The 22,145-nt window shown below is 38.8% G+C and overlaps 1 long non-coding RNA gene across 3 annotated transcripts in view; it reads left to right on the top strand.

Annotated features, from left to right (window-relative positions):
• The first annotated feature begins 4,063 nt into the window (after positions 1-4,063).
• The window catches only part of LOC138990189 (uncharacterized), a 40,050-nt gene continuing 21,968 nt past the window's right edge, over positions 4,064-22,145 (top strand). For all 3 annotated transcript variants that reach the window (XR_011466295.1, XR_011466296.1, XR_011466294.1), the window contains exons 1-2: positions 4,064-4,403; positions 21,862-21,983. This is a non-coding gene — a long non-coding RNA (uncharacterized lncRNA). The remainder of the gene's footprint in view (positions 4,404-21,861; positions 21,984-22,145) is intronic.

Genomic DNA, 22,145 nt, shown 5'->3' on the forward strand with positions numbered 1-22,145 from the left:
AAACAAACAAAAACGCAGTACACAAAGCATGATGAAAGAAGGGCTCCAGAATATGAAAGCTATTTTGAAATTTTCATCCTTAGCTCTAGATGAACATTAAAAGTGATTATTAATTTGATTAGGAAAAAAGCTGTGTTACACACAAACACCTGAGGCTACATTTTGTAAATGTACAACTAAGACAACTTATCAGCATTAACACAAAGTCTAAAACTGGACTTTTATAAAACAGAATGAAGGGCAAACAAATGAAGATCAATGCTACCAGGAAGACCTTGCCTTCTCTAGTTCCCTCTGCCCCAAAACATTCAAACATAGCTTTAAAAAGAGCTGAATGACATATCAACACTTTTCCTCACCATTGTTTTCCTGTGGTAATGTAAGACTTTTCTAGTCCTTACAGTAAAAAATAAATTAGAACTGTCCATTTTTGCAGAGAAATATAGTTAATATACTTAATATACATCTGTTGAAACTACTATCTACATGCCCACAAGCCTAAAACCAAAATCTTCCTCTTACTAGCACCACGTAAATGGGAAAATATTGTGAATGCTGTGGATTTTATTTAGGTGCTAGTGTGTTCTCAAGCTTCAGTGTAGTATTTACAATAAAGGAATCTCTTCACTTCTTTTCAAGATGTATTAAATGTAACAATCCCGCACCTATCACCTCCTAAAACAAACAAAAAACCCCATAAACCAAAACAGTATGGTTAAATTTAACCAGCCTGGCGGAATTTATAAAGTCTTTCCCCACCCCACCCTCAAAACTCTACAAGTCACATAACAATTTGAATGAAAATTAAAGCTCAAAACCTAAAACAGCAAAACCTACTGACTCTGGTATTTTAGGTAAAATTACATTAAAAATAGAAATAGAGTTTCATACAATTTCATTAAAGCAAATTTTAGAGAGGATAATTAGCATCTCATGAAATTTTCAACAGATGATTCAAAATAAACAGCTCTGAAAAAAAGTAATGAACATAGGTTGTGTCGTTCTAATCCCTGTGTTGAAGGCAATATAAAATAGTATGATTTATAAATTCAGCTATTCCACTTATTAACATAAATTATATTTATAGATTTACAGAGATTTATAAAAAAAGTCCTAGGATCTTTCCATCTGAATATTTTCTAACAATGTATATTTGACCTAATGTGAGAATACAAACTCTTTAAGTTTCAAAATTTCAATTACTAGTCATAAAAAGTATAAATTTCTATTAAAAAATATTTCAAAACCCATCTATGGCTATCTTGTTTATCAGTGAGTTAACTGATTTTCTTTGTAAACCACACCCGCCTTTTATCAAGATACAATTAAACGGAATGACAAGCTTTGTAATAAATAGAAATACATTGACGGTTGTCTCAAGCAACATCAAACAAAAATCAACTGAAAATCAAATACAACACATCCACAGTGTTGTATGCTATACATTTCTTCATAATGAATTTATGAATGAAATCATACACACTGCACCTGTGCTACTTACCTGTTGTATTGCCTAAATTAAGCAACATATATTTCTTGTAAATAAGGTTTTAAGTCAATTGCAATGGCTAAATTAGCAAAACCTATATATTTAAAATTATCTGTGAAACGTTTAAAAAATGTATTCAATTTCTGTGGGAAATGTGGAAAAGCTCGTTCTTAACATTAAGAAAATTAAAGTTTCTTTTCATGGAAATAAAAGAAACAATTCTTCCGTAATCTGCATCTGACAAATACATGTAGCTTAAGATGAAAATTTTCTGTCAGAGGAACAAAAAAAACACCCAAACTCAGTTTTTAACCAATAGAGAACAGGGGCAAATATATAAAAGTCTTGTAATCTCAGCCAGCAGAATTACAATTTTGCGAAAATTGTCTTCTCTAGGTTTTACTTTTAATATACATTTAAAAATCACTCGAAAATCCTTTATGGACGAAAAAAATACTACACACCAGCTTTTGAATTCCTCGTCTTAACGTTTCATTACGTGGTTTTCTAAAAGTGTAATTTTTTGGAAAGTCAAGAATTATAATCTAGTGTTCAACATTCAAACCCCCCAGTCCCGCTTCCTTCCAGCCAATCAGGGGGTAACAAGTTCGGTGTTTTGGGAGCTCCGTTAGACACCATTTGAAAAACATCACATTGCGCTCTCCTATTCTCTTCGGGGAAAGATTCTAAGTGAGGGCGGGTCCCCCAATCTTCACAGAAATAAGAACTCAATCAATCGTTACATCAATTCCAGGGGCGGGGTGGGGGAGGTAAACTTTAGGCAGGCAGTCCTAAGAAGTGTGTGACTGAAAGCGTTATTCCTCTTTTTCGAACAATTGAATAGCTGCTGCAAAAATCAACTCCTGCATATTCGCAACCCAGAGTCGCGCGCCCCATACGCAATACATCACACCAGCAAAGGGTTAATCTAGGGTGCCTTCAGCGCAGAAAAGGATTTAAGATCCAGTACATTTTTAATGAGGAATTTTACAAAGGCCATTATCTACCTATAAAGTATTAAAGTTAAAGCCGTCACTGGCTCAAATCATTCAAGTGCAGTCGAGCAAAAATTGGTAGAAACTACGAGGAGGAAAAAATCACTAAAGGGAAAGGCAAATAACAGCCCTTTCCCCTCCGCCTCGAAGTCAAGAGCGCTCCCAAGAAAAGGTGGGGATTGCAAAATTACCGTTAAGTTCTCCGGGGAAAGACTTTTCGGGAGGAAAACATCAACAGTTTCAAAGATTGCCTTTTTCCCCTTGCGACATGTTTCAAAGGCTGGAGAAGGAAAAAGTCTTCTAAGAAACGTGCGGCTGGGAGAAGGAAATCGCAAGGTCGAAGCCCCATCTTTCATCTCACCCAAGAACACTCCCCCCCCCCCCGCCCCAAGAAAGGACGACACCGTGAGAGCAAACGACCAAAATCCCGAGCAAAAAGCGAAAGTCCAGCATCTTTCCTAGGAGCCCGCTAAAACCTCAAAAGCCTGCCCCCGCCCCATCTTGCCCAAATTGGAAAAGCCAGACCCGGGTCAGCGCTACCCCTGCCGGGACCCAGGGGCGCGGAGCCGGAGGGCGGCGTGGACAGACTCACATCGCGAGGGCATCTCCCGCTTTGGCGTCACAGACGACAATACACACGGCTGGGTCCCGCGGGGAGGACTGTCCGCGTGTCGGACCGGAGGCACCCGCTACGCCGGGTCCTCAATTTTCCCCCGACCTCAAGTTTCTTGTCACGGGAAGACGGCCGCCGCGGGCCGGGGAAACTGCGATAAAAGACGGCTCGGTTCGCCCACGGCGGGGGAGGGGGCGCCCGTCCCCCTCCGCCTGTCAAGGAGCCGCGGCCGGCCGAGCCCCAGCGCGCCGGGGCCCCGGCCCCGGGCGGGGGTCCCGCTGACAGATCCGCTGGGCGGCGGCCGCTGAGCCGCAGCGCGTCCGCGTCCCGCTCAAACTGCAGCTCCCCTCCCCCCACGCCCGCGACTCTCCGCGCTCCCGCCACATCCCGCCCGCCGCCGCCCACTCAGACAACCCAATTACCCCCCAACCCTATCTCCTTGCACTTTTTTTTTTTGCGATTAAAATGAAGGGGACCCACTGCCCCACTCCCTGCACCCCCCACCGCCTGCCGGTCCCACCACTGCCACCTCCCGAGTCCCGCTCTGCTACTTCTACAGGCTCTTACCCGCTGCGCCAACCCTGACGAGGCTCCGCCAAGTGCCCTTTGCTCTAAGTAAATTTTTGGGATTTTTTTAGTGATTTTTCGGCCGAGTCTTAAAGGCGCTGTAGTCTCGGACAGGTTACTCCGTCTCTGCCGCTAGATTGATGAGATCAGGCATCACTCGAAAATGGCGCCGAAAGCGCTGAGGCTCCTCATTCAAATTCGTTAGAGCCAACCCCGCCGCCCCGGGGCATGCCGGGAACGCGGGCTACTTCCACAGCTGTCAATACCGCCTCCTAACCCCCACTACGCTAGCTTTCCCGACACTTCTGCTCATGCGCAAACTCCTACTCCTACCCCCCTCGCCTTGAACATGCGCAGAATCCTCGCGTGGTCGCCGATCTCCCTTCGCTTCCTCAGCCGCGGTAGTCCTACCTCTTTTCCTGCGCGTGCGTGCAGCTCCTGTGCTCAGCCGCGGGGCTGGAGGGGCCGTGGGGACTGTGGGCCTGAGGGTCCATAGGTGACATTATCAGTCGGTAGACATTTATTCTACTGTTCGACGAAAACAAACAGGGGTACAGCTTAGGTGAAAAGAGAAACAGCTTATTGCCAGGGTCTAAACTCCTAACAACGGAATGTGTCTGGGAGCGTGTGTATGGATACACGTGTACTTTAGAGCAGCCCCGCCTGTTTGCAGAGCTCTTGCTGTAAGTCATCGCTTTACGGGAGCTATCGCACTTAAGCCTCAAAACAACTTTGTGAGGTAGGTACTGTTATTATTTTCCGTTTGCAGACCAGGAAACCAAGGCCCAAAGAGTTTAAGTAATTTCCCTAAGGTAGCACAGGTAGCAAGCACGTGAACGAGTCCGCCCGCATCTGTCAGATTCTGGAGGCCGGGTCATTCTCTACCTTGCTGTGCAACATTTGATTGAATCTAGTCTCTCACTGTCTTCTCGTTCTTAAGCATTCTGCCGGAGTTTGGAAAGGTGAATGGGTTATGGGCAGTTTTGGGGATCACTTAGTGGGATTTTTTCAAAGGTTGGTAAGGGAGCTTAATCTAGCAAAGATGGGTTTCTATTGTGCCACGCATTGGTAAAGTAATAACAACTAGATACATTGTATTGACTACTCTGGGCTGCCATGGTGCTAACTAAACGCTTTACGGAATGATCATGTTTATTGCCCACAACAGCTCTGTGAAGTAGGCATTATCTTTATTTTACACAAGAGGATACCTGAGATTCAGATTAAGAAACTCTCCTCAAAGTCTTAAAACTACTAAACAGAAGCACAAGACCTCGGCAGATCTATCCAATGTCAAAAAAACTGGGCACTGTGGTAGGACGGTAAAAGATGATAAGCTGTCAATATTAAATACCTTCTTTAAAAACCTTTTAACTATTCATTTGCTTGAGAGAATTATTTCACCTGTTGCCAGGCTAGTTAAGATTAAAAAAAAAGACTCCCTTTGATCTTAAATGATTACATTTTAAGATTATTTTAAAACTGGTTGCTTTTTTCCTGATCCCAAGTTATTATGAATTCTCTAAAGAATCCAACAGTTAAAAATCTGGGGCATTGTTACACCTTTTCCTAGTTTTTATTGTAAAACAACTTGTGATGAATCATAAATGTTTTGAGTATACAAAGACATACATCATTGTGAGAGTTAAAATTAGACGAGTGTGAAAATGCCTCAAGTACTAAGAAGGAAGGAAATGGGAGAAGGTAGCATGGTTTGCGTTACTGAGGTACAATCAGAAGAGAAATGGATTTTAATAATTTAATAATTTGACATCATCAAGTAGTATCATGGCTGCATAGTATGTGACTTACATCTCTATGGTACTTTTTGTGCACTGGTTAAGTGAATGAACTCTGGAACCAAACTGCTTGGGTTGGAGTTCATCTGTTATTTACTAGGTTTGTGACCCTTCAAGAGTTACTTTTTTCTCCGTTTGATCTTTTGTAAAAGGATTAATGCTAATACTTCATCCAGTTGTTTTAAGGATGTGAATGAGCTAATATATTAAAGGTATTTGAACAGTGCATGGTATATTAGTAAATGTTAGCTATTGTTGTGGGTCAGTCATTAACACTAATCTTTGAAGATGGTTTCTTTAGAGGTGTTTCAAAGACCAGATTACAGTTAGGGCCATTAGGAATTAGCATTTGTGTTCAAGAGCCTCTTAAAATGATAAATCAGCCAGGCAAATTATTTTTGCCAAATGGAGTGATAATTTCTGTCAGATGAATAAAGATGTTAATTTGTTTTGCCATTCCATAAGAGTAACCTATAAAAATGGAATAGTTTTACTGCTCTAATTATTAAAGGGAGAAAAGGGGAAAAATCAGGCCACTCTATAAAAACCATCCAAATTTATATCATCTAGAGATAAATACATATTGTTTGTAATTTAACAATATACCTGTGGAGAGAATCAACTAGCTGCAGTCTGGATACGTGGTATATTTGGGGGAACTCATTTGCAAGACTGTACTAGAACATCATGAATTGGTACAATTTTTATCCAGTCCATCCACTTTTAAGATTTATTCTGTCAGGAGAATTCTAAAGTGCTGATATTAATAAATAATAACATTTATTGAGTACCTACTAGGTACTGTTTGTCAGCTAAGCATGTATATCCATTTTCTCCTTGAATCTTCATAGTAACTCATGAGGTAGGTGTAATTATTGTCTCCATTTTGCACAGACTAAAGTTTATATAGAGGTCACTTTTAGAAGAATTAAGTCCTGTTTGTTTCAGATCCTATTTAACAAAAAAGGATTTTAAAATCCTTCATTAAAGTTTCTTGATTCACTAACATGGGAGAAAACAAAATCAAGTAACTTGGTTCTTATGCCTGAACAAAAAAAAACCAAACGGGAAAAAAAAAAAAAATGGTTTTGAAAATGAATAATTTTATGTTTGACCACAAGGGGGTGCAAATTCCCGAACTGGAAAGCAAAGAAAAAAAAAGCACTTTTACTTCAGATCTTCAGATTCACAGGTAAAAAACTAGTTAAGAACACCTTCCTTGAACTTTAATACTTCACACAGTGATACACTTGATGAGAAGAATGGACTCAATTATTTAGGGACTCAATTGGGGCGGAAGTTTGCAGCTTTCTTTCATCTTCAATACAGTGAAGAGTTAGCCAACCTACGCCCACCCCTTTCCACCCACCTAGTTTGTTTCTCTGCGTACTCTTCTTGACTTGTCATAAAACTGAAGTCATAATTTAAAATTTGAGGTTTTACTTTGGAAACTGCCATGCAATCACCAGCAAATGAATGGTAAATATGGGTAGTGTGGAGAGCAGAGGTCTTGTAATTTCAATGCTTTTTTTTTTTTTTTTCTCTCCTGCTGTTTCTTAAGCCTACGCTGCAACTGATGGAATGTTGGCTTCAACATATTAGCTTATTTAGATAAACTGTGAAAGTTACAGGTCTGTTCATCTTTTAAGGAAGAATGAAGCCTCTTAAAACACTGTGAACAGTAAACTGAAAACTCAGTATACTCTGGTGGTGTTTTAAAAACAATTTGCATAGATGCAAATTGCACAGATGTAAAAGCTACATAAATAGCTTTTATTTTCCTGTTGGTCTTGTTTTTCTGAGGTGGACTTAATTTTTTTAAAAAAACTTTTTTTACTTGGAAATGATTTCAAATTTACAAAAAGTTGCAAAAATAGAAATAGTTCAGAGAACACTGGTATCATTTACTTCTCTTTTGCAAATTCTCTGTCTCTCTCCAAATATATGTGTTTCTTTATATGCAATTTTTTTCTGAACCATTTGAGGTTAAGTTACATACATCTTGGCCCTTGATCCCTAAATACTTGTATTTCCTATCAACTTCATAAATTTACATTGAAAAAACACTTCAATCTACCATTGATACAGGCATTTTGTAGGTTGGTCCTTGTAGCACTTCCACCTTCAATATAGGAGCCAATCTGAGGTCAGGTACTACATTTAGTGGGTCTTGATTCTAGCTTCTTTTACTGGAACACTCTCACAGCCTTTCTTTATTTTTTATGACTTTGACATTCTTAAATATAGTTTCTCCCTCCACCCTCCTTTTAGAGAGAACATTCCTTATTTTGTTTTTTGTCTGATGCATCCTCATTAAGTTAAATTGAGGTTTTGCATTCTTAACTAGACTATGGCACAGGTGATATTGCGTCCTTCTGAGTACCACTTCTGGAAGCATGTGATGGCCATATGTCCCTCACCGATGATGTTTATTTTGATTATCTGGTCTTTATGTGGCTAGAATTTTCCAATGTTTGGTTTATTGGGTTTTTTTTTTTCTTCCTGGCAAATAACCAATCTGTCGGAAAATACTTGAAGATACATCTTACTCATCAAAGTTCCCATTTAAATTTAGGATATGTTACTGCCAATATAGTTTTACAATGATGGTTGTAACATGATTCAACAAATCTGTTAAGTCCTTTGATATTGACCAGTCAGTCCACAGCATTCTACTGCAAACAGAGGGCCCTTTCTTCTCCTCTGTTTATTATCTGCAATTAACTTATGAATTCCTGTGTTTTTCCACTTCTGTATTTTGTTTCCTTGTGTTCTATCTATATTTGTATGTGTATATTTTGTACATTTTTTTCTGAACCATTTCAAGGTAAGTCACACACATCATGACCTTTCACCTCTATTTTAAAGTCTGTATTTAATTAGTTTTGGTGTTTGAATTGTCCTAGATTCAGCTAGTGGGAGCACCTTTATTCTGGGTCCTATGCCTTTGTGGCGGAGAAGGCAATGGCACCCCACTCCAGTACTCCTGCCTAGAGAATCCCATGGACAGAGGAACCTGGTAGGCTGCAATCCATGGGGTCACTGAGGGTTGGACACTACTGAGCGACTTCACTTTCACTTTTCACTTTCATGCATTGGAGAAGGAAATGGCAACCCACTCCTGTGTTCTTGCCTAGAGAATCCCAGGGACGGGGGAGCCTGGTGGGCTGCCGTCTCTGGGGTCACACAGAGTCAGACGCGACTGAAATGACTTAGCAGCAGCAGCAGCAGCATGCCTTTGTGGTGTGCCTACATCATTTTCTGGGAATACTTACTTGCTTTCCGGTATAGTAAGATGTTTCAATTCTAGCTCCTGCCATAACCCTGGAGTTAGCTTTTTCTCTAAATAACCCTGTTTCCTCTAAGTGAAGATGGTCTTAGAGACCAAGGTTAGGTTCATTGCTGCTTCTTGGACCTTTTAGGAGACAGAGTTAGGAAATATATATGTGTATATGCACATTAAAATATGCATATACTAATATATGTATCTGTTAATAACATGGGCTTAATTTTAAATTTATTATAACTGAGAAGATATAGCAATTTATAAAGTTCTGAATAAAGTCAAATCACAATTCACATGCAATTTTCATGTTCCCTTAATAAATGTCTATAAATATAATTTTATAAGGTCACAATGTGAAATAGTTTTGTCTTTTTCCACTTAACATGTAAGAAGCATCTGAGTTACTATGTTAGTTTTACAATCTCATTCTGAATTTCTCTGCTACATTATCATTTAGTAGATTCTACCATTCCTTACCGGAGAAGGCAATGGTACCCCACTCCAGTACTCTTGCTTGGAAAATCCCATGGAAGGAGGAGCCTGGTGGGCTGCAGTCCATGGGGTTGCTAGAGACGGACACGACTGAGCGACTTCACTTTCACTTTTCACTTTCATGCATTGGAGAAGGAAATGGCAACCCACTCCTGTGTTCTTGCCTAGAGAATCCCAGGGACGGGGGAGCCTGGTGGGCTGCCATCTCTGGGGTCGCACAGAGTCGGACACGACTGAAGCGACTTAGCAGCAGCAGCACCATTCCTTACATGTCACTTTTATATTGATGCAACTGAAAAATCTGAAACCAATAGGTAATATCAGATTTATATTTTAGAAATTCACTTTAACAAGGGTACTGGAGAACAGATTAGAAAGTGCAAGAGCAGTGATAGAAAGTCCTACAGAGGCTATGGTATTAGTAGTATCCAGGCAAGAGATAAAAAGTACTTGAAGCACAGATTAGAAATGATGGTGAAATGAAGTATAAACAAAACTGGATTTACTTCTCCAGTTTTAATGTGTAACTATTTACAGGTAAGTGTTTAGCATCTATTCTTGTTATGTAGGGCTTTCCTGGTGGCTCAGTCAGGAAAGAATCCACCTGTAGTGCAGGAGACCCGGGTTTGACCCTGTGTCATGAAGATGCCCTGGAGAAGGGAATGGCCACCCACTCCAGTGTTCTTGCCTGGAGAATTCCATGAATAGAGGAGCCTGGTGGGCAATAGTCCATGGGGTCACAAAGAGTCAGACACGACTGAGCGACTTAACACTGTGTTATGTATTATTTAAGGTCCTGAGCATCTAGGGGTGAGAAAAACAGCCACAGTTCCTCTCTCTGTGGTGTAGTCTACTAAGAGAAAAGAGGATTACGTTAATAATCATACAAATTACCATTGTGATAAGTACAGGATGCCATGAAAAATATAGGATGCTATGAAAGCATACACAATGGGGACTTAACACTGGAGTTATAAGGCCTTTCTAAGTGGGCAGGGTGGGGGGGGGGGCTTCCCTGGTGGCTCAGATGGTTAAGAATCTGCCTGCAATGCAGGAGACTGGGGTTTGATCCCTGGGTCAGGAAGATCCCCTGGAGAAGGGAATGGCAACCCACTCCAGTATTCTTGCCTGGAGAATCCCATGGACAGAGAAGCCTGGTGGGCTACAGTCCATGGGGTTTCAAAGAGTCAGACACAACTGAGCAACTAACACTTTCAAAGGAGGGACAGTTAAACTGAGACTTAGGAATTAGGTAGGCCAAAAAATTGGAAAAAAAGGAGCATATGTTAATGTCCTGTGCCAAAAGGACCAGTAAATTCAATGCCCATATGGTAAAGCAGAGTAAGCTAGGATGGAGAAAGTTGAAGCTAAGACTAGAGAGGTTTAGGAGCCTTTGTATATGGAGGAGAGAGAGAAGGAAGCATGGTAGTAGGGCTTCTTGGTTTCTGGTGTACCATTTCCTGAGATAGGAAAAAACAGAACAGGTTTGATGGATTTTGACGTGTGAAATGTTGATTTTTATATGCCTCTGGGTTAAGTACAATCCTCTCATCCTCTGGAGAGATAACTGGATATTAGGATTGGTGTTTTGATTTGGAAGTCTGGAACTTTAGGGGAAGTTCTGGTGTGCGCTCTTATCTGTAGATTTACTAGTATTTTATCTATTTACTACAACTTGACTAATTGTAGTTGTAGATGGTAGTTTAAACTGTGGGATTGAATGAGATCACTGCAGGAGGTATGTAGAATGATAGAAAGGTTCAACACAGAATCTTGGAGAACATTGTTAGCTACATAAAAAATGTATATACACAGGAAAAATTTTGCTATAAATGGTAAAGACACATGACAAATCAAAAAATATTTTTTAACATATAAAGCAGATAAAGGGTTAATAAGAGGTCTAAAGAAAAACAGAACGGTTAACAAATACACAGCGAAAGAAGAAAAATAAATACAGGTTTTTCTTGTTTTTCTTTTTAAATAAGTTCTTGGAGAGGTTTTGTTTATTAATCCAGCTTTAAGTACTTAAGGAAAGCAGAAGTTATAGAAGTTATAAAATTCTAAAAGCTAAATATTCAAGAGACCTTTAAAAGCCTCCTTGAAAGTGATTGCTGGTAAAATTTACAAAGACTAACCAGAGCTTCAAGTTGAATTTAAAAGTCAAGGAAGAACTAAGTTTTTTAATTCATAACTTTGATAAGAATTTAAATGACCTCTGAATATTCTTTTCAGTGCACAAAAGCCATTTAAAAAACCCCTCATATTGATGGTATGAGTGAGGAAAGGCTGGTGGCAATGTAAGTTAAAGCAGGCCTTTTGAAAAGTAATTTAGCAATAATAAAAAGGGTGATAGAAATATTCATCTTCCTGCCAGAAATTCGAATTTCAGGAATCTAGATGAAATAAATCTGAACTATGGGAAAAGATCTATACAGGAAGATGCCAAGAATATTAAATATAGTACTAAGTAGCAGAAAGGGAGGATTGGGTTGGAATGTCCAATAGTAGTAAGATTATTAAGTAAATTGTGGGGAAATGACTGGATTTACTATCAGCATCATCACAAAATGATGCATACCAACTGGAAAACTGTTTATAAGTGCAAGATGTAGAGGTGTAATTAGGATGATTAGAACTACTTTTAAAAAATACATAGAGGGGAAATACAAGAAAAAACTTTCAACCCATATCAAGGTTTTCTGATCAAAGTTAAAAATATACACGTTAAAATGCCAGTCTAAAATTTGGCATTTTGATACTATCAAACGATCCTTCTCTGGAACATGGATATTCTATGAGCTAGTCCAGTGATTCTTAAACGTTCAGAATATGTTTATAATTGCAGGGCCCCCCGTCTCTGGAATTGTGTGCACGTGTGAACTGTTTGCATGTAATTTTATTAGAGTTAGATGATGGTCGATGGAGTTCCTGAAGAAAAGCAGAGGAAAATGGTTCATTTATATGGTTGGCAGGATGCTAGTTCTCCAAAAGAAGTCCACATCTTAATCCCTAGAATCTGTGAATATGTTGTTATGTGGCAAGGGGTATTCAAGTTGCAGACAGAATTAAGGTTGCTACTCACATGACCTAAAAATAGATTATCCTGAATTATCTGAGTAGACCCAATATAATTCCACAGTTTTTCTAGATGTGGAAGAGGGAAGCAGAATAGTCAGTGTCAGAGTGGTAAGATGGGAGAGACTCAACCAGCCATTGCTGGCTTTGAAGATAGCAGCAGGCCACAAGCCAAGGGATGAAGGCAACCTCTAGAAGCTGGAAAAGCCAAGAAAGCAGATTCTTCCTTAGAGGCTCCAGAGAGGCTCCAAATTTCTTCCTTAGAGGCTCTATCTACACCTTGATTTTAGCCCACTGAGACCCATTTGGGACTTCTGACTTCTGAAACTGTAAAAATAATACATTTCTGTTGTTTTAAGCCACTAAATTTATGGTAATTGTTAAAGCAGCAAATAGGAAAATATTGAATGCTGTATGTAAACAGTGACTTTGCGTGTGTTGATATGTGGCTGTGGTAGTGAGTATGCACACGTGGAGATGTAGTTCCTGGTTCTGAGAATTTCGTGACAGCCTAGACCATGTCCTTGTCTGTGTCTGCAGCACAGTTCTGCTTACTCACTCAGTCGTGTCCAACTCTGCAAACCCATGGATGGTGGCCGCCAGGCTCCTCTGTCCATGGATTTTTTTCAGGCAGGAATACTGGAGTGGGTTGCTATTTCCAACTCCAGGGGATCTTCCTGATCCAGGGATTGAACCCAGGTCTCTTGTGTCTCCTAATAAAGATTAATGGGAATGAATGGTACTTAGCACCAATTATTCTGCCACCTGAACAAATTGAGAATTACCTTTTTTTTTACTCTCTTATGTTCTGTGTGTTCTTCTAATCTGTGAGTTAAAATGGTAAGGATATAAAATATTAAATATTTGTTCTATATTGATTGTAAAAGCTCTATTTTAAATTTATTTTTATTTTTAACCTTTTATTTTGTATTGGGGTATAGCCAATTAACAGTGCTGTGATAGTTCAGGTGAACAGTGAAGGGACTCAGCCATACACGATCCATCCTTCCCCAAACTCCCCTCCCATCTAGGCTGCCATAAACATAGCAGAGTTGAGTAGAGTTCCCTGTGCTATACAGTGGGTTGTCATTGGTTATCCATTTTAAATATAGTAGTGTGCACATGTCCATCCTGAAGTCTGTTTTCTAATTGAAATAAATTGATGTTTTTTGAGTAACTCTTATGGACAAAGTGTTCTAAGACTGTTTTGTACTTGATGATTATCATATATTTAAAACATGCTAAAAATAGCTATGCTTAGGAATTTTTCCCTAAAAAATGTTAGGAATATTATAACTAGTAAACTAGAAGAATTATAATAAGGCAAAAAGAATAAGGTTTATTGTATAGCACATGGAACTCGGCTCAATGTTATGTGGTAGCCTGGATGGGGTGCGGTGGGGGAGAATGGATAAATGTATCTGTATGGCTGAGTCCTTTCACTGTTGACTTAAAACTGTCACAGTACTGTTAACTGGCTATACTTCAATACAAAATAAAAAGTTCATAAAAAAAAGAAAAGAGAATAAGGCTTAACAATAATGGCTACTTTGAAAATGTTTCTTATCTGTGTCATATATCTATCCATGGCTATTTAGTTTCTACTATTAGCTTTTAATTTTTCAAATTTAATATTTACCTGGAAATTTTAAATTAAGCCTCTAATCAGATGAGTGTATATATATTTGTATATATACATACATTGATAAAATATTGTATATATTGGTAAAAATACCAAATCTAGGTAATTTTCTGTACTTTTTTGTTTAACGAATTCATTGAAAGTACTGTTTGTCTTTTTTTTAGGTCTGTGAAGTGTCAGACCTCAAAATGGACAACAGCTGTTTCATTAGATATAGCATCTAGTTCTCCAGTCATAAACCTGTACAACATTCACTGAAATTTGTTGGCAATGTGATGAGTTCTTCCCACATATTCACCCATTTACATTCCCTTTTTAAAATGCAAGTATGTTTTTTATTTAAGATATTGATAATATTTTTGTTCTGTGAAGTAACTTTGATAGTCTTTCCCTGTAACTAAATTGATTAAACAATGATACAGTCCTCCTCAGAAGGTACTTAAATGGTTCATAAGTATATGCTTTAGTTAATTAGGTATCAGTTTATAAGTACTTTATTATACATAAATATTTGGGGAGGACCCTTTAAAAGTCATCAAAGGCAAAAAAAAAACCAAAAAACAGAAACTACTTTTAGAGTAGTTTCTTTTTAGAGTATATCCATGTTAGTTATATGGGAGAAAATTTACACATGGATCAGGAGATATACTTCTGTTTGGGGAAATTTGCTTTGCATGGTTTTGAGCCCTAGTTTCTGAAAGTGGCTTAGGACAGATGCATACATATTTTCAACTCTGATTCTGTTAGGATTTTTCCCTACATGAGAAATTGTTTTGCTTCTGTATTCTTGGCCGCAGATTGTAGGACTGAATTAAAATTCATTCAAGAAAATTAGAGATACCAAGGGAACATTTCATGCAAAGATGGGCTCGATAAAGGAATGGCATGTCCATACAGAAGTGGTATGGATCTAACAGAAGCAGAAGATATTAGGAAGAGGTGGCAAGAATACATGGAAGAACTGTACAAAAAGGATCTTCATGACCCAGATAATCACTATGGTGTGATCACTCACCTAGAGCCAGACATCCTGGAATGTGAAGTCAAGTGGGCCTTAGAAAGCATCACTACGAACAAAGCTAGTGAAGGTGATGGAATCCCAGCTGAGCTATTTTAAATCCTGAAAGACGATGCTGTGAAAGTGCTGGACTCAATATGCCAGCAAATTTGGAAAACTCAGCAGTGGCCACAGGACTGGAAAAGGTCAGTTTTCATTCCAGTCCCAAAGAAAGGCAATGCCAAAGAATGCTCAAACTACCACACACTTGCACTCATCTCACACGCTAGTAAAGTAATGCTTAAAATTCTCCAAGCCAGGCTTCAGCAGTACATGAACTGTGAACTTCCAGATGTTCAAGCTGGTTTTAGAAAAGGCAGAGGAACCAAAGATCAAATTGCCAACATCCACTGGATCATTGAAAAAGCAAGAGAATTCCAGAAAAACATCTATTTCTGCTTTATTGACTATTCAAAGCCTTTGACTGTGTGGATCACAATAAACTGTGGAAAATTCTTGGAGAGATGGGAATACTAGACCACCTGACCTGCCTCTTGAGAAACCTATATGCAGGTCAGAAAGCAATAGTTAGAACTGGACATGGAACAACAGACTGGTTCCAAATAGGAAAAGGAGTATGTCAAGGCTGTATATTGTCACCCTGCTTATTTAACTTATATGCAGAGTACATCATGAGAAATGCTGGCTGGATGAAGCACAAGCTGGAATCAAGATTGCCTGGAGAAATATCGATAACCTCAGATATGCAGATGACACCACCCTTATGGCAGAAAGTGAAGAAGAAATAGAGCCTCTTGATGAAAGTGAAAGAGGAGAGTGAAAAAGTTGGCTTAAAGCTCAACATTCAGAAAACGAAGATCATGGCATCTGGTCCCATCACTTTATGGGAAATAGATGGGAAACAGTAGAAACAGTTTCAGACTTTATTTTTTTGGGCTCCAAAGTCACTGCAGATGGTGACTGAAGCCATGAAATTAAAAGACGCTTACTCCTTGGAAGGACAGTTCTAACCAACCTAGATTCAAAAGCAGAGACATTACTTTTCTAACAAAGGTCTGTCTAGTCAAGGCTATGGTTTTTCCAGTGGTCATGTACGGATATGAGAGTTGGACTGTGAAGAAAGTTGAGCGCCGAAGAATTGATGCTTTTGAACTGTGGTGTTGGAGAAGACTCTTGAGAGTCCCTTGGACTGCAAGAAGATCCAACCAGTCCATTCTAAAGGAGATCAGTCCTGGGTGTTCATTGAAGGAATGATGCTAAAGCTGAAACTCCAATACTTTGGCCACCTCATGTGAAGAGTTGACTCATTGGACAAGACCCTGATGCTGGGAGGGATTGGGGGCAGGAGGAGAAGGGGACGACAGAGGATGAGATGGCTGGATGGCATCACTGACTCGATGGACATGAGTTTGAGTAAACTCCGGGAGTTGGTAATGGACAGGGAGGGCTGGCATGCTGCAATTCATGGGGTTGCAAAGAGTCGGACACGACTAAGCAACTGAACTGACAGTTATTAGTGGTAATATTTATTAAAGAAGTATGAATTACCCTGCTCCCAACCCATTACAATAAGGATACTTGGAAAGGGATAAACCCATTTGTTTCAGTTATCTACCTTCTAAATAATTAGTGTGAAAGTGTTGACCTCAGATGATATATTAAATATAGTGTTCTGAAATATTGTTTTAAAATAATTTAAATTTTCATAGTAAAGGAAAGTTAGCCTATTCATGTTTGGAATCATAGACTTTTATTAGTTAAAGCACACCTATTTGTAATTGCCCCCTGGAGCTGCTGAGAACAAATTCACTCCCATCTATATGTGATAACCCCTTAAGTACGACCATTAGTGTTTTCAACCATGAGGACAACTGAACCTCTACTCTCCAAACATCCTTAGTTTCTTTAGTGGCTTATGATTTTAAACACTTCATACTCTTGGTTTCCTTTTCTGGTTATTCTCCAGTTTAACAGAGCCCATCTTAAAAAGTGACACCCCAAATGGTAGATCTTATACCATATATGGCCTGAAATATACAGGGGTTGGTAAACTTTTTGTCTAGCCATTAAAATGTATGTATTTGAGGAACAGTTTAAATAATACAAAGGACTGGTAAATAATAAAAATGGGTATATTCTTGACTCTGTGTCAAAGAAAAATTGAAGAGATTTAATAAATAAACTTCACATTGAGTGAAGTGGTAAAGAAATTGCAGGAGACACAGGAGATGTGGGTTTAATCCCTGGATCAGGAAGATTCCCTGGAGGAGGAAACAGCAACCTATTTCAGTATTTTTGTCTGGAAAATCCCATGGACAGAGGAACCTGGTGGGCTACAGTCCATGGGGTCGCAAAGAGTCAGACACGACTGAGTAGGCACACACGATAAGTAAACTTTACAATGAGTAAAAAAATTTCATGGCTTTCTCAGAGGCTTTCTTGACTTGGGAAGAACCTTTTCCTAGAAGTTGAGGGGGACAAGAATCTATTGACATTCATTTCTTACTCATTTCTAGTAAACAGAAGTCAAATTAGAACTCTCTGAGCTCTAGGAGATATGACTGAGGCCATGTGACCAGTTCGGCTTCATACTACATTTCTATTATTAATATGTAAAAAATTATTTCTTATAGAAGAAATATATAGGGAAATAAGGAGAATAAAATGCCTCATGTTCTCTTTTGGCAAAGAAATGCTTACGTGTTTTAAACAAATTAACTTTTTAAGGCAGCTCTGAAGAAGTAATTTATTTTAAATAGGTGAACAGTTTATGGCTCTTATGGGAACACTTTTTCCTTACTTTTCTTCATCATAGGATTAGGCCCTATGTTTTTAATTTAAGTCCTTTAATTTTTGCTGTTAACATTTAATTTACTTGATGACCCCATACTGTTAACTTTTGACCCAGTGAACTTGGATGGTATATACAGACCACATAGCTAATTTTAAAGAAACCCTTAAAGAAAAATAATGTTTGAAGTGAAACAGAAGATTAAATTCATGTCAGTGTTCCATGTAGAGAAGTAGTACACATATACTTAACCAAAGAACTTTTTTCCCCTTTTGGAAAATGTATTTTTATAAACACGGGGTTTTTACAATTAGATGTTTATGCTGTTGGCAAAACAACCCCAAACTGGTGTGACTTAACTGCAGTACTTCTAATAAACTGCAAAACCACTGATAGAGTATAGTAGATAGGAAACCTTTTCCTGACAAGAAATTCTTATAGCATGTAGCTAAATCTAACGGTCCTTTCATCTATCTCTACTTATACTCAGTTTCCTTTCCTATTATATAAAATTGAGATTCCTAAAGTTTAATCCTTAGATGTGAAAAATGTTAGCACATATCAGTTTCAGTTCAGTCACTCAGTTGTGCCTGACTCTTTGTGACCCCATGAATCGCAGCACACCAGGCCTCCCCGTCCATCACCCACTCCCGGAGCTTGCTCAAACTCATGTCCATCGAGTTGGTGATGCCATCCAGCCATCTCACCCTCTGTTGTCCCCTTTTCCTCCTGCCTTCAATCTTTCCCAGCATCAGGGTCTTTTCCAATGAGCCAGTTCTTCATATCAGGTGGCCAAAGAATTGGAGCTTTAGCTTCAGCATCAGTCCTTCCAATGAATATTCAGGACTGATTGCCTTTAGGATGGACTGCTTGGATCTCTTTGCAGTCCAAGGGACTCTCAAGAGTCTTCTCCAACACCACAGTTCAAAAGCATCAATTCTTTGGTGCTCAGTTTTCTTTATAGTCCAACTCTCACATCCATACATGACTACTGGAAAAACCATAGCTTTAACTAGACGGACCTTTGTTGGCAAAGTAATGTCTCTCCTTTTCAATATGCTGTCTAGGTTGGTCATAGCTTTTCTTCCAAGGAGCAAGTGTCTTTTAATTTCATGGCTGCAGTCACCATCTGCAGTGATTTTGGAGCCCCCCCAAAATAAAGTCTGTCACTGTTCCCACTGTTTCCCCATCTATTTGCCATGAAGTGATGGGACCGGATGCCATGATCTTAGTTTTCTGAATGTTGAGTTTTAAGCCCGCTTTTTCAATCTCCTGTTTCATTTTCATCAAGAGGCTTTTTAGTTCTTCTTTGCTTTGTTAATTATAATAAAGTTCAAAGCTTCTTCTAAATTACTTGATGTAAAGATACTTTATGTATAACTTTTATTTGCCCTTAAAACTGGATCTGGGAACTTACTTTTGAACATTTCCTCCCTAAGTATAAAATAGTATATGAGTCCTGTCATTTATTGAACTGTGTAAAATGCAGCTTAATCATTACTATAGATAACTTCAAATATGTCACATTTACTTTATTCAAAAATGAACAGAGAGTTAAGCAATAACTGCTGTGTGCTAACTACCATTAGGTACAGGGGTATTAACAAGGCTTTCTGGAAGTAGTGCCAGCTATATATATTTCTATATAAACATTCATAGAGCTTCCCTGATGGCTCAGTGGTAAAGAATCTGCCTGCCAATGTTGGAGACCTGGGTTTGATTCCTGGGTTGGGAAGATCCCCTGGAGAAGGAAATTGCAACCTACTCCATTGTTCTTGCCTGGGAAATCCCATGGACAGAGAAGCCTGGTGGGCTACAGTCCATGGGGTCACAAAGAGTTGGATATGGCTTGCTGCTGCTACTGCTGCTAAGTCACTTCAGTCGTGTCTGACTCTGTGCGACCCCATAGACAGCAGCCCACCAGGATAAGGATATGGCTTAGTGACTAAATAACAACATAAAACCTTCATGGTTTGCTACTAAGATAACATGATTGTTGTTCCATAGTGTAAATACTAGAGGGAGTGTTAGAAAATGTGCTTTTATTTTATTTTTTAAATAAATGGAAGTATTTTTGTGTAGTTTTATAGCCATGGAGGGAAATAATGAGATTTTGTGCTGGGATGTTATGCCTGGAATAGAAATAAGAGTCTTGAACGACTCCCTAGTCCCCAACTTGTTTGTACAGTACAGTTTTACTGGAATAGAGACAAATGGAGGAGGAATGGGGCTTCTATGTATGTGTATATATGTAAAAGTGTGAAATGGAAAACTAGGAAAGGGGAGGGAGATGAGAAACTCAGTGAAGACATACTGAATATGGAAGATTAAATGCCAGTGGGGTATCCACTTAGAGAAGTTCACTAGGGAGCTCGGCATCTGTGTGTCTCAGGCTGAGGAGAAAGGCCTGGCTGAAGGCAGATATCATTAAATAGGTGATAGTTAAAATCAGGGGATGCCATTGCTCACAGAGATGGAATTTATGGAGAGGAAATGAGAACCAGCATTATAAATGGACAAATTAAGAGGAGGAAGATAAAGAACCGATAAGAAATAGCAGAGGAAGGGAAGGGAGCACCAACTGAGCTGTGCTTGTGAAGCCGATGGGCGAGAAGATTCAGAAGGAAAGAAGTCAGGAGGGTCAGACAGTAAACACGAGTGGAATAAACTGAAAAACAAGACGGCAGTTTTGTTATTAGTATTGTTTGCCAGAATGTTTGCAGTGCACATTCAGTGTACTGATGGAGGCAGAATTCTGTTTGTGTTGAGTTTAAAAGTATATTAAAATTGAGAGAGGTTATATTAAATTTATATTATTCCAAGTCTCCTCAGCTCTCACTCTCTTTTTTTTTTTTTTGGTCACGCCATGCAGCTTGAGGAATCTTAGTTCCTTGAGCAGCGATCAAACCCAGGGACCCAGCAGTGAAAGCGCTGAGTCTTAACCACTGGACTGCCAGGGAATTTCCAAAACTTTTCATCTCTTACTCAAAATAGAATTAAAGAATGATAGTTGTAGGGAGGAAGTTAAAAGATGGAGGAGATTCTACAGTGAAAAGAGTTTAACATATTTATAAAATGTGAGGAAGAGACAGCAGAGAGGAGAGATTAAAAAGAGAAGGGATTAAAAAAAATAGGAGGGATAAAGGTAAAGCAAGACCTTAAGAGATGAGGAAATATTCAATACTGAAACGGGATCAAGGGTGTAAGTAGAGGAACTGAGCTGGAAAAGAAAAGGAAGAATACTTCTTCCTCTGAGATTAGAGAGGAGGCAAAGATGGTTACATGTGTAACTTAAATTGTGGGACTGAAATGGAGATTCATGGCTGATACTTTTGATTTTTTTTTTTTTTTTGATAAAGGATACAAAAAAGATAAACACATAGGTGAGCTTGAGTAAAAATATAATACATGCTATAAAGAATGGGAGAGGGAGCAAGGTTATAAGCAGGAGAGATTGATGAGCCTGGGAATCTAGGCTGGATAGGAAATGATGTGAAGGTACGTGAAAGATTGTGGTTTGAAGGAAAATGGAATAGTTGAGAATTGAGATTATAAAAGGTAAAAAGCAGGTGTTAAGGGAGTACCTGGAGTGAATAAATTTTCACACCTGTTTTTTGTTCATATGTATTTCTGAGGAAAAGGTATTCAACTATAATATACTTTAATGACTGAATAAGTATTCTGTTATAGAATATTAGGTTGTAAAATAAGCAGTTTCTTATTTGGGAGTCTTTATTGATTCCTGCCAATTTTTCTCTACTGCTAAAAGGAACAATAAAATAATTAAATTTTTGACTTATTTACTTAGAATGCAATCTTAGAATTGGATTTTCTGGTAGGTCTTCATAATGAGCCTTTTTATTTTTGGGCTTCCCTGGTGGCTCAGATGGTAAAGAATCTGCCTGCAATATAGGAGACCAGGGTTCGATCCCTGAATTGGGAAGATCCCCTGGAGATGGGAATGACTATCCACTCCAGTATTCTTGCTTGGAGAATTTCATGGACTGAGGAGCCTGGTGGGCTACAGTCCATGGGGTCTCAAAGAGTCAGACGTGACTGAGCGACTAACACTTTTTCTATCTTTATTTTAGGCCTATTTCTAACAGGCTTGTTTATGTGCATTCTTACTCTATCCTGGACTGGAATCAGAAAATTGGACAATGTTGCAGGTTCTGATTGATGCAGGCACACTGACCAGCCAAAGTGAGAACTGGTAAGTAAAAGTTCTCCTTCATGGGAATAGTGATGGGTGTTTTAAAAACTTGGAATCAAGTATACTTTTTATGAGTACAATAAGAAATGATTCATGAGCTGAATAACAGGATATAGTGGTCAATTTAGAAATACATATTCAAATTAAATAAAAATCTCTATG

The sequence above is a fragment of the Bos mutus genome, chromosome 12 (genome assembly GCF_027580195.1).
Source record: "Bos mutus isolate GX-2022 chromosome 12, NWIPB_WYAK_1.1, whole genome shotgun sequence".
Lineage (NCBI taxonomy): Eukaryota > Metazoa > Chordata > Mammalia > Artiodactyla > Bovidae > Bos > Bos mutus.